This window comes from Sciurus vulgaris (genome assembly GCF_902686455.1).
Source record: "Sciurus vulgaris genome assembly, chromosome: 6".
Lineage (NCBI taxonomy): Eukaryota > Metazoa > Chordata > Mammalia > Rodentia > Sciuridae > Sciurus > Sciurus vulgaris.
This window is the reverse complement of record NC_136466.1, coordinates 55,183,507-55,197,770: the sequence shown is the minus strand read 5'-3', so window position 1 is coordinate 55,197,770 and position 14,264 is coordinate 55,183,507. Positions and strand designations below refer to the sequence as shown.

Genomic DNA, 14,264 nt, shown 5'->3' with positions numbered 1-14,264 from the left:
CGTATGGGGTGCTGCACGTTGCTCGTTTTTGCAGCAGAGTCTTCACAGAGCACCTGAGATATTGCAACTCAAGGCAGAGCAGCCAGGGGAGGAAGGGAGAAGACTGTATTCATAGGTCCTTGTCTTCCATTGGTCAAAGGCTGATCCCTCAGGACACAAACTTCCCTATATAGCTAGTTTGTGCTTCTGGTAGGTGCAAAGTAGATCTTCAGTATCTCAAGTCTCAGTTTGGGTAAAAGACAAGACCCTTTTCAGTTGTGAGCATCAGACCAAGAAGTGGAGGTCAGCAGGAACACAACATGGGCTGAAGGTTTTAGAAAAAACTGAGAGTAAGAAGCATGACTTACTGTGGGATAACTAGACTAGTTCATAATTCATTTTCCCCTTTCTCTTTGTTTTGGATATTTTCCAAAGGTTTTTTATAAATCTTACACCCTCAGTATTTTGTATATCCCCTTCCCCTTGAATGCTGATGGGAATGTCCATGTTCTTATTTTATAAGTATTTATATTACAATATCAATACATTTTTAGTATAGAGAAATTAGAAAGCAGAGAATAAAAATATTTCATGATATATATTATACTTAGTTGTTTTTTAATGCAGTGTGCTCTAGATATCTCTTGCTCTGATATCTCTAGATATCAGTTGCTATTAAGCAACTGTCTAAAACTCATTGTTAGTGGCTTTACAATATTTCATTTTACATTTGAACCATAACTTGCTTCATCAACCCCATATTACTGGACGTTGACAGTGTTTAAAATGTTATAATGATTAATAACATCAGAGTAAACAGGTGACTATTCCTAAGAATGAATTCTTGGGAGGGAAATTTCCAGCTTGAGGATATATCCTCTTTTAACACTTTGGGTACATATTATCAACTTCTGCAGAAATGCTGTACTGAGGAGTTCAGTACTGCTGAGGAGTTTACTTCTCCAGCTGTGTTCGAGATTAAGATATCCATTTCCGGATCTGCAGATTCTACTTAATGGCTCTGACCTCAGCTGGGGCCATGCTGAGCATGTTGAGATTGACCAAGCATGATTCTAGTCAATCAGCACTCTGTCTTATCACCAGACAGGGTCCTGAGAGCCCTTCAGGGACATCAGCTCCTCAGAGTCCTGAAGGGACCTTTCTTCTTTATTTCATCTCTACCTGAGAAACTCATTAAGGCTATCATCACACTCAATATCATGAATAATATTCATCTTGGCTGGAACACTTTGGAAGTCAACAGTGGTTGTACAAATGACTTTATTTTAGATCTTGTTGGGACACTTGTGTTCTTGTGAGAATAATTCCCACATATGCAATCCTGAGTAACCTGTTTGCCAACCTTACAGCACTAAACCACAATTTTCTAGGTTGCATAATCCTTTCATCTCTGGGAAACACATTCACCTGCCCAGTTAGGCTCTTGGTGCACATAAAACAATAATAAGCATTTACACCGGGCTTTTAATCTTCAAAGTATTTGTGAACATTAACTAATTAATTTTCACAACACTCTTGTAAGATTAGTAAGTGCTACTCCTCCCCTGAAATAAAAACAGCATAAACCATTGAAACATTTGACACTTCACAAAAAGCTCAGAACCTAATAGTCTGGGAAGAGACGACTGTTGATTACCAGCTCAGTTGTGACAAGGGAAGGCAGCTGAGCAGGCTGGCAGTTTCTCTAGAGTCACAGAGAGACTCAGCAGCAGGAGAATGCTTAGATTTTACTTTTCTAGTGACCATCGCCATGCATAGGTGAAAAAACAGTAATTCAATCAAAACTGTACCAAGTTAGGGATCCCTAGCAAATTCAAGGTCATCTACGTGTAACCAAATAATGTAAATGAAAGGGATAAAGAAATAGTCATAAATATTCAAATTAATGATGGAAAGGAAGAATATGTATCTCAGAAAACAGGCACACAGGTCTTTGAATTTAAAGATTAGGCATTAATGAAGAAATTCAAAATACATATGCAAATGACAAATGGGTATGCAAGGAATTATAAGAGGACTATCTTGTGATTCTCACTTTGATGTGTACCTGCACCAGCTATAGCAAATAATGTTAACTATTGGAGCTATAAAATTCCAAGGAGTAGACAGATTTTATCACCCTTAGGGGAAAAAAATTTCACTTGTTTTATATGTCTGGAACCTAGAGATTATTTTTGAACCTTGTGCCTTGAATAGATAATAAAAGAGAGAATTCTGTTTTGAAACTTTTCCTTATCAGCTAAATCATTAACTTCATTGTTCTCCAGGCTTTTGCCTAAAAACACACATGCCACTTAGTGTCATTTTTCTACTTTATGTGGATGGCAAATCCAAGGGACACTGTTGCAAGAGCATGCTAGACCACAGGAATCAGAATAATGATGAGAACAATAATGATAAAATGAGCCATTGTGTGTGCAAATATCATTCAGGGTGATATTGCCAGTTAGTTCTGGTCCCTTTAAGCAGAATATAAATAGTGGAGATTTCGTATAGATTGAATGTCAGCAAGAAAATAAAGCCAACCTGAAAAGGCAAGACTGCCATTATCAAGCAGGTTATATACACCTCCCTTGTCTCTATAATGAAGACAGTGATATAGAATTGGTCAAGACTCTTGGTTGCAAGCACCCTTCCCTCGATTATATACTCCCTTCTAATGACTGACCTGTTTCTCTACTCCTCTGAAAGCATTGTCCACATTCTGATTCTATGTCCTGATTTCCCTCTCTCTCTTCGGCCCAACACAGGTAAGTGCTGTCCCTACCACCACTCCATTGAAACTTCTCTTTACAAAGTCAACTTAGAAAAGCAGCATTCAATTCTCAGTCTTCAACCTTCCTAGACTTCAGTAGCTCATTGGAGGTGAATGAGGACCTTGTTGCTCCTGAAACACTTTTTTCTCTCTACTCCTGTAATATCAAAATCGCCTGGATTTTCTACAACTTTTCTATCTCCTCTTCTAACTCCTGGTTTTTTCCTGAATTCTAAATGCTGGTATATCCAAGGCCATACCCAAATGATATTCTATATCTATGCCTGTGTCCTGGCAAATCACATCATATCACATGGCTTCCAAAAGAATATGTACTTATCTCTAGCCTGGATGACTTTTCTGGTCTCCATACTGGCAAATCTACTCAATATCCCCTCTTTTATAGGTAAAATTCATTTCAAACTTAGCACACACAGTATCAAAATTATGCCCTCTGTTCACCCATCCCATCCTCAGCTCTGCCACTTTTTCTTCCCCAGATCTTCTCCATCTCCATGAGTGACACCATTATTTATCCTGTTGCATATGTTTAAAAAAACAATCAGAAAAAAAGAAAACAAGGAGCATTCTTTCTCTCCCACTCTCCATCTCTCCCCCTCCACACACACACTTGGTCCATCAGAAGGTCCTGCTTGCTCTATCTGAAGCTATATCCTGACTCCAACCACATACCCTGTCTTCACAATAACCATCCCAGTTCAAGCTGGCAAGAGCCCTCATTTGGATTATTAAACTCCTTCCTGGTTTCTCCATGACTTATCCACTTTTCACATTGTAGTCCATTCTTCACATAACAATCAAGGTATTGTTTTGTAACACCCCAAATAACTTTAACTTTTGTTATAAAGCCACCAATGATTTCACAATGCTGTTATAATAAAATCCAAACTCCTTATCAAGTTCTAAGAGGCTCTCCATTGTGCTAGCTCACCAGCCTTGTTCACTGTTACATTCTTTATGGTACTTGAACACCACAAACCCACTTGGATTTCAGAGACGTTATACTGTACTTTCTGTTGTTGGGAATCCCCAGATTTTCACATGCCTGGCCCCTTGACAGCCCAGAGTTCATCTTAAATGTCAATACCTTAAAGAGACTATTTGACAATCTAAATAAAGTTGACCCTACATTTTTCTATTCACAATATATTTACTTCTCAATTAACCTTCCTAATTATTTTCCAAAACACATCTTACTTAGTGTTGTATGTTTCTCAATATATTTTTTTGTACCAGGATTGCATGCAGAAGTGCTTAGCCATATTCCCAGTCCTTTTTATTTATTTATTCATTTTTATTTTGAGACAAAGTCTCACTTAGTTACTTAGAGTCTCACTAAATTGCTGAGGCTGACTTTGAGTTTATGATCCTCTATCCTTGGCCTCCTGAGCCACTGGGATTACAGGTATGAGCCACCATGCCCACTGTTTCTCAGTCTCTTACTAAGTTTTTTCTATTTCATTCTTGCACAGATTTGTCAAGAAAAACATAACCCTTATGATCTCCTAAATAATATCATCTTTACAGTTCTCAATCTCAGAAGAAAAAGAGACTTTGTTTCAACTTTAAGTTTTTTTACCCCTAAAACTTAAACCAGTAGCTGGTGCATAGGAGGTATTCATTCATATCTATTGAATGCATTCATGGGAGAAAATTCTTTTTTCCCCCAGCATCACACACACACACACACAAAAAAAAAAAAAAAAAAAAAAAAAAAAGCAAAACAAAACTCTATTTGCCCATTCAAGGAAGAGGTTAACAACATTGAGAAATTGCATGGATCTCATGTCCATGCCAGCAAAGTGTCATCGAATTCACAAATCATGGGCAATGGACAGCTCCCAGTGAACAAACCAAAGATTCTCCCACACATACTTAACTGGTTAAATTGATTTAAGGATTAAATGAGTTAATATTTGTAAAAAAGCCTAGTCCACCACAGGGGGGCGGGGGAAGTATTTCAAGCAACTGCTTCATTTTTCTGCTACTTCAAATGATTTTAACCTACATGGGGCATAGAAGTGGCTTTTGTGTTAATTGGGTTCCATCCACTTGGAAGACATAAAGACTACTTGAGAAGGATAAGTTTATAAATTGTCAAGTCTGAGAAGCCAGTCTCATATGAAGATTCTTTTGAACTGGAAACATGAGCCATTTGTGTTTCAAACAGTTCTTATTCTATTTGTCCAAGGAACCTAACCCTCAGATTCCAAAAAATAGCTTTTCATAAGCATACAGGTCCATCTACATTTCTATTACGTATGGCGTGCTCATGTCAGCTGTCTGCCTCTGTCCTAGTTCCATCTTATTACAGGTAGATGATAGGCAGAGCATCTAATGAATCAATGGCTATGGTTTGGGTCTTTTGTTGTGAGGTGAGTTTTGTGATGTACATGTTTGGGAGTGAGAGAGAGTTTAGGGGAAGGAGTATTTCTGCCTTCACCAGATTCAGTTTCAGACAGAATGTACTGTCTTATTTAATCATATTCAATTCCTGCATTCTATATATTTCTCGTCAGCCATCCTTCTATTTATCTGAAGAATATTTTTCTTATTACATACTTTCAACACACCTCAACTTTTCTTCATTTCTTGTCTCAAATAAAAGCATAGTTTTTTCTTTTTCCCAGGTAATAAACAGACACTATGTAAAGAGAATACCCACATACTCCCACTAAATACACAGACTCAATCTTCTTGCATATAATCTGCTGGATCTGTAGGTAAACTATACTCCCATCAAGCAAGGGCCATACCACCCCCCGACAGTGCACTGGATTTACCTCTCATTTAGTCAAGAATACTGGTGTAGCTAGCATTTACTCTCTATTCCCTGAATCTTCAATTTTCTCCTCTGGATGGACCAACATCAGGCATGCAAGCCTGTTTGCCCAATCTCTCTCACTTAAACATGATCTATCCAACAACTGCCTCATTTCACTCTTGCCCTTTTTGGAGGTATGACTGTGAAAGTGCTTCCTCAAACTTCTCTGACCTATCTGTACTCATCACATTATGTATGCCATTCAGTAAAATTCCTGTCTATGTACTAGTGACATCTAAATAAACATCTCCAATCTCTATCTTCCCTTTGAATTCCCAATTCATATGCCATATTTCCTACTCAATAGATTCATTTAGAATTTTAATGGACTTCTCAAACATCATGTTTGTTAAAGTCTCCCAAGCTAAATACTTGACTCCCAGAAACCCCAGACAAGCTCCTTCCCATCTCAGTGAATAGCAACTTTTTTCTTCAATCTATCAGGAAACTCCATAAACTCTACCTTCAAATATATCTAGAAAATGACCTCTTCATACCACATCAGAAGCTGCATCTAGTCCAAATCTCTATCATTTCGTGTGAATTATTTTAATAGCCCCAAACTGCCAACAATTAATACTTTCACACAGAAATAAAAGAAGATTCTTAAAAGTATATCAAGTCATTTTAGTCCTTTGTTCAAAACTATCTAGAGAGCTGGAGAAGTAGCGCTCAGAGGTAGAGCACTTGCTTATCATGCACAACTCCCTGGGTTCGACCTCCAGTACCAAAATAAATTAATTAATTAATTAATTAATTAATTAATTCCAGTGGTTCCAATTACTTGAAGAACAAAATCCTATCTCCTTATCAGAAGCTGGCAGGCCCTCCATGGTCTGGCTCCTGACTTCCTTTCCAGCCTGGTTTCCTACCACTTTTCCCTTCACTTACTCCACCCTAGTCATGCCCAGATTCTATGTTCCCTTGAACATGCCAACCTCATTCCTACCTTGGAATCTTTGTATAAGCTAGAACACTCTGCTTTATAAATTCTGTACTCTCTCAATTTGGCATTAAAATTCTTTCCTGACCATCCTATCAAAAATAATTCCTTTTTTTTCTTTTCAGTATTTAGATTAGGCACTGCATGATATGTATATTAGGTAGTGTAGAGTCAGGAGACAGAAACCACACCAGATATTTGGTTAGAATATTTTAATATAAAGAGCAATAACTGGTGGGAGGTTGTTAACCAATTTTTTTTTTTTTTTAAGTAGAAGAGGAATTAACCTAAGGGGTCTAAATGTAACATAGGAATAAGGACAAGTACTCTGTCCTAAAGAAGACGCAAAGACTGAAAGAGTCCTCCCAAGGCTGAGATTCAGACCTTTTCAGAGAGGGTGTGGCTACAGGCACATGCATTCTGACTGTGGCAAACAGACTTGCCAAAGGGAGTAGCCTACCACTGGTGTCCAGAAGCTGTTTGCTTTTGCCAGAGGATGTGGACAGTTGGAGCTGGTCTCTAGAATTAGCCATCATTTTCAGAAGACATGGCCAGGCCAGGCTGCTCTTGCTGGAGGGTGTAGACACTTCAGAATTGGTGGGAGGTGGCCCTTGTGGGGTAGCACGACCTAACAGGTACAACTGGAGCTTGCCTATGTGGTCTCGGATTTTAAAAATTAGAGGGTGGGGGTCTTGAAAGAACTGTCTTCCTGACTCTATAACCTTGCTCTGTTTTCTATTGAAGGTTAACATTCTGCCAGGTGGCAAGGGAGAGATGTTCACAGGGTCTGCCTTCTATATCTAAACAGGGTAAAGAAAGGATTCAGAAAAGCAATAAATTGATCACTGGCCCAACACTTTGTGTATTAATCTCTTTGGGTTTTGTTTCCATCCCACTAGAATAAAAACTGTATGAGAGAAAAGACTTTATCATTTTCACCCCAGTGTCCTAGCATCTAATACAGTTCCCAGGACATAGCAGATACTCAGTAAATACTAATTAAAGGAAAATGTTAATATGTAGCCTAGATCTTTTTGGAAGAAGCCATTTGTTCTTTCTGTTATTTGACATCTGTTTACTCAATTTTTGACAGTCATGCCCCATTTGCAATCTAAAATCAACCCTTTCAATTTTCTTTCCTTTCTTTTTTTTTTTTTTTTTTTTTTTTTTTTTTTTTTTTTTTTTTTTTTTCACTCTCAGGCCCTGTAGGTGCATTGCATGCTTCAGTGGTGAACATGAGTCCTGAGGAGATTAATCATCATATTATATCCTTCTTTTAGCCAATGAGCAGCAGGCCCAGATGTTTTCTAGAACTTGTTGGTGAAAAGGAGCCCAGTGTCTTGAGATTTTCATGGCTAAAGCAGCAAGCTTAGCAGAAACCTCAGTCATCATGGGAGGGCTTGTCTGAAGTCAGAGCTTCCAGAGATAACAGCCAAGTGGAGAGATGGAGAGATACTGGCTCTAGGTGACATCATTCGACTCTCCAGATCCAGTCAGCCATAGATTTTTCAGTTACACTAATCAGTAATTTTGTATTTTGCCTGCCCAACATGGTTTGTTGCTTGGTTTTGGGTTTTGTTGCTGTAGTTTGTCTGTTCCCTTACAGTTAGATAAGCTCTGTTCTACTTTCTAATAATTTCAAGCTCCTAAGGGAGAAGGTCCTTGCTTTATACCACCTTAGCACCACCTGATGTGTTCTTGGAAGACATTCAATATGCTCAAAAATTATCTAGCACCAATATATGACAAACTTCTGGAAACTCACTGTCCATTTTTCTCTTAGATCTTCATTCTAGAATAATTTCTTTGAGATATATTCATCTATGGACAGAGAAAACTGAATATTCCAATTTTTAAGTTTCTTTCTTTATTCATAGACAAATGGATAAAGAAACAGCTTTGAAACTCACAGCAACTTAAGCTAGCCAAAAATAACAAGTAGCTACATAAATCCCTATTGTACTTAGAATCCAACTGAATGGAAGTTCCAAAGTGGAACTACAGAGAGAAAGGGTAAGAATTACAATAAAATTAACAACTGCCTGGCAGTGTGGTGGAGGATCCAGGATGGTCCACCCATAGCCCCTCTTCGGGACCATCCATAAATCCCCAGATGCTAGGAACATCTTTCCCTGATGGATCAAAACTCAGGGGCTTAAAGGACATTGCCTCTCCTCAGGAAACTGCCTTGCTCAAGGTTATACCCCACCCCTCCAGGCTGATGTGGATTATAAAGAACCAGTCTCCTCACCTTGATTTGGACAAGTCTTGAAGCATTATCACAATTCTAGGACTCCTTGAAAGAATGCCTGAGACCTCAATTAAAACTGTTTTCCCCATGCCCAAAGCTCCCTTACTCACTTATTAATGACATCTTTCATGAAAGCACTCCCCAGTAAACCTTATGCATGCAATTCTCCACCTCAGTGTTTTCCAAGAACATGATTTAAGACAAGCAAAAAAGAAAAGTCATTAAGAGAAGATGAATAACATGAGTCTTTGCGTATAAAAATAATTGAGGGCGAGGCTACAACTGTGAGAGATTATCACAGACTCTTATAAAGCCACAATGTTCTGATTCAGAATGCATTTGGCAGGATGACCTCAAACTATGGAATCTTATAATAGGAGAACGAGGGAATTGAAATCTTAGTATTTAAAAACTTGGTGTTTTAAAACCAGATCTCTGTCTTCATCACTGCCAACACCAAAGTGCACTACAATTAAAGATTTAAACAACAAAATCTAAAGTAGATAGATATTTATATATGTCCATTCCTCATAGTGGTTTGACTTCCCTGACTGAGCCATGGCTGATGCATTGTTGAGTTGATATGGATCCATATTGGCACATTGAAATGCTAAGCATGAGGGATTAAGACTGGAAGTTTTTGAAAAATTAATAATTTAATGAGTGAGAAAATATTATAGTAGAGCTTGCATTTGCCTAAATAACCCTAAATTGAGAAAGATGAAAATAGCAACTTCCCTGGAAAGTTTACAGAAGATACTGAAAAGACATTCTGTTTTATAATAACCTATGGTTCTACTGTTTCTTTAGTTGATCTTGACTGGTTTTTTTATTTTCGTGTTCCAGACAGTGAGTGAGAAGGAAAACAACTTGGTTGGAGTAAAATGGCTTATACAGAAAGCAACCAAGATGCTGGATATTTTTTTTTAAAGACTTTTTTTTTCTAGACATTTTAGGTTCACAGCAAAATTGAGAGTAAGATACAGAGATTCCCAGGATAACCCCTCCCCAAACACATGCACAGCTTCCTTGTTATTGCTACACTGATGAATCCATATTGGTACATTAATATCACCCAACTTCATAGTTTATGTCAGGAATCACTCTTGAATGTTGTGTGTTCTCTGTGCTTAGAAAAATGTAAAATGGCATGTGTCTGTCATTATAGTAACATACTGCCCTAAAAGTTCTCTGTGCCCTATCTACTTATCCCTACCCACTTCTAACCTCTGGTAACTTCTGTTTTTCTTGGTGTCTCTACTCCACAGATTTTCTTTTTCCATAATGCTATGTAATTGGAATCATATAGCTTTTCAGACTAGCTCCTATCATTTAGTAAAGCATTTAAGTTTCTCTCAGGTCTTTTCATTGTCTGATCATATACTCCTTTTGAGAACTGAAAAATATTTCATAGTCTGAATGTACCCCAGTTTATTCATTAACCTACTGAAGAATATCTTAATTCACTCCAAATTTGGACAATTATGACTAAAGTTGCCATAATCTTCCATATGCAGGTTGTTGTGTGAATATAAGTTTTTTATTTCATTGGGTAAATGCCTAGGAATGTGTATCATATATATATCTTATATAGTCACAGTTTAGTTGATTTTAAAAAAACTGTCAAACTGTCTTCCAAAATTGTTGTACCATTTTGCATTCCCACCAGCAATTTTTAATCCTCTACGTCCTTATCAGACATTGTCAGGTCTAGATTTGAACCATCCTAATAGGTGTATATCACTGTCGTTCTAACTTGCATTTTCCTGTGACATGTGACATATAGCATCTTTTCATGTTTATTTGCCATCTACCTATCTTCTTTGGTAAGGTAGTCTGCTAGGGTCTTTGATCCATTTTTTAAATTGGATTGTTAATTTATTTATTGTTGAGTTTAAGAGTTCTTGGGCTGGGGGTATATCTCAGTGGCTGAGTACTTACATAACAGGTAAGACCCTAGGTTCTAACACTAGTACCCTGCCCCCCCCCCAAAAAAAAGAAAGTTTTTTTTCTTCTTTGTTTTATATTTTGGATAATAGTACTTTATCAGATATGTCTCTTGCAAATATTTTTTCCAGTCTGTGGTTTATGTTTTCATACTCTTGACATCTTTTCTAGAGAAGTTTTGAGTTTTAATGAAGTCCAGGTTGCCAATTGTTTCTCTCACAGATCATACCTTTGGTGTTTATCTAAAAAGTCATCATCATGCCCAAGGTCATTCAGGTTTGTCCCTATATTACCTTCCAGGGTTTTTATAATTTTATGCTTTATATTTTGGTCTAAGATCCATTTTGAGTTAATTTTTGTAAAGGATGTAAAGCCTTTGTCTAAATTCATTTTGTTCAGGTAACATTTGTTTAAATTAAAAAATATATATCTTTGTTATAGTATGTTGCCTTTGCTCCTCTGACAAAGATCTGTCCACTGTATTTATGTAGGCGGGTTCCAAATTTTTATATCAATTTTATTTTATTTTATTTAGATTATTTATTGCTTTGAAGTAAGTGTGTGTGTGTGTGTGTGTGTGTGTGTGTGTGTGTATTTCATTCCTATTTTCCCAAAGGAGGTAAGGTTTTAGCTAAAAAAAGAAAAGGAATTTGCATCTTTTTCAGAGTGTATAGCATTGTGAAAATATTTCCATCAAGATTACTTCTGATTCAATTTCTTCATAACATCTGTTTCTATTGAACAAAAATAATATGCTGTCATGTATCTGGGACATTCTCACACTTTCTATTTTCATATTAACAGCACAAAAACTGTCATTGTTAACTTGATATAACTGCCACCAACACCACACGTGGACACACGTGCCACACACTTACAAATTCTTATGAGCCTGTTACTTGGATGTTCAGCAAAACTCTGCAATTTCCCTGACTCATTTCAACCAGTGTTTAATCTTACCATTTGGATATAAAGTGACATTTTTACTCAGCCGCAACGAAATGCATATATAATAGAAAGCAATATCTTTATTCTCATCTCTATTTTCCAAAATCTTCTGAGTAGTTCTTACTCTTCCAAACAAAAAAAAAAAGTGGCACATTTTTTAAAATAAAACAATATAAATCCCTTGTCTTTAAATTGAGGAGAAAATAAAAAAGAGAATTTCAACAATGTTAAAAAAAGGTGTTCAAAATTGAAGCATGTTTTTTAAGATATTCCCTGATTTAGGCACATCCCACTCCTAACAGTCCTTCCTGTTAGGAGACTGTTACTTCTTTTCAATACCTACATACCCATTTTGTACCTTATGATTGATAGGCATTAACATACTTTTTCAAATTTTCATATTTTTACACATATATTACATATGCACACATGTGTATACAGTTACATATGTGTACATATGTGTCTTTCTAATTATACCTTCAATTCCTTAAGTGTGGATAAAAAGAAAAATATTCATTCACTCTCTCTTCTGGAAATTTCCTCCAGGACTTTTCCACATGTACTTCAAACTCCAATCCTAAATGTCTTTTCTGCTTCTACCCCACCAGAGAGTCCCATTTCTCACTTTGTTTCATCAGTAGACACACTAGACACCCATGCCAGAAACCTACAAATCACCCCACTCTGTTGCTTTACGTATCCACTCTGTTGCCAAATCTTGTAAAACCTGTCCTCTAAATTTCTCTCAAACCCAGTCCTCTTTTCTATTCCCTTTGAAAACCCTTTAATTCTTATTCTACAAATTTGGGGATGACTCATTCATGGACTTCCACAGTTCGATTTTAGGGAGTCCCATCGCTGGAGTTAAAACCTAAAAGGGGTTTATTTCTTCTATTAACTGCCCCCAACTGTGGTACATTGTAAATCTCCTTTCTATAGCAGTTTCCTATAACTTTCATGACTTTTCATTATAAAAAGAGTACCATTTCCCATCTAAAGTTCAATTTAATTTCTGGTTCCAGGCAGGGCTCTTCACTTGCCCATCTTCATGGTTGCATAGAACCTGTGGTTCCTGCAGCCTGGAGAGGGGGTGGGAGATACAAGGCATCTGCTCTTCACCCACATCCATCCTTTTAGGATCATTGTGTGCTAGAACCAGGCGGAAGAGTAGGGAAAGGCATAAACTTCTTGCTAAGTTGTGCAAGAGTGCAGTTGAGAGATCAGTGGCAGATGCCTTATCTACAGAGCCAATGAGAATGAACTGTGGGCCCAGTGCTGGGCAGCAATAAACCTCAGAGAGATTCAGCCAGCCCTTTTGGTGGGCCCCATGCAAGTGTTGTACTTATTACATCCCTCCACTGTATCCACTTCATTGCTCCCTGCATGTCAGTAAGCCCAACAGACAGTGACTCACTTTCACAACAAAGACAAATTCTAGGACTTGCTGGCCTGAGTAGAACCAATCATCTCATTTTTTTTTTTTTTTTTTTTTTTTTTTAAGTACTGACAATTGAACCCAGGGGCACTTTACTACTGAATTACATCCCCAGCACTGTTTTTTAAGTTTTAAGACAGGTTCTCATTCAATTGCTAAGTTGTGGAGGTTTCTCTTGAGTATGCAATCTTCCTACCTCAGCCTCCCAAGTAGTTGAGATTACAAGCATACACCATCACATCCGGCTGATATCCATCATTCTCACCTAAGAAATGTTAATGCTCTGGGCTGACTCCAGCCTACATCATCCTGGCAGTTTCCTTCACACTGTTTTTAATTCTCTTTTCCCTTGACCAAGTAGCACAGGATTGGGTTAGCAAGTTCAATGATCAAGAGAATTCAAAGGGATAACAAATGTCAGTCATCCATTCTTCTGTATAACCCCAATATTTAAGAGCAATTCTCTTGGAGTCCTCTTTCTCTTCCCTGGAGAAAATCTTTCCCCAGGAACACTGCACTTCAAAAACCTCAAGATGGTACCCTACTAGTCTTGGCATATGGAAGAGTAAGAGCGAGGTTGTTGGTAGGGTCAGTTCTGACTTTGTTATGCTCTCCAATAAGCCCAATGTCTGGAATTTCTTTTTTTAAAAAATCTGTTACTTAATGCTTTTGACTTCAACCTCAGTCCACAGTCACAACTCTTGGACCTAGAGGGGAAAAAACACACTTCATGTTGTATTGTATTCCTAATTGGTATTCCCATCTATTGTCTCGTTCATGTTCCATTCAGCATTTTCTGGGAAATCGTGGAAAAGCCTAATTCCCTGAAAATCAATTTTCTGAAAGCCAATTGACTAAATGAGCAACTCGCCAAATTTTTCAAGTTTACTCATTTACCAAAAGCTTATTTTTCAGGAACCAATTTACCAAAAGTCAATCCATCCAAGACTATTTTGCTGGAAGCCTATTCATCAAACAAAAAATTATCTGAATTACAGATTTCCCAAATTCTTTCTGTTATCAACTTAAAATTTATAGCCAAGTTGCTTGGGGAAATTTAAATAACCTTTAAACCTTTGTTTTGAAGTTTAAGCTTATTTTTTACTAAGATTTAGACTAGACATAAGGTTTTATTTTGCT

The 14,264-nt window shown here is 37.3% G+C and overlaps 1 protein-coding gene; it reads right to left on the bottom strand.

Annotated features, from left to right (window-relative positions):
* LOC306663981 (uncharacterized protein) overlaps nucleotides 1-14,264 on the bottom strand; it is a 326,186-nt gene that overhangs the window by 225,248 nt on the left and 86,674 nt on the right.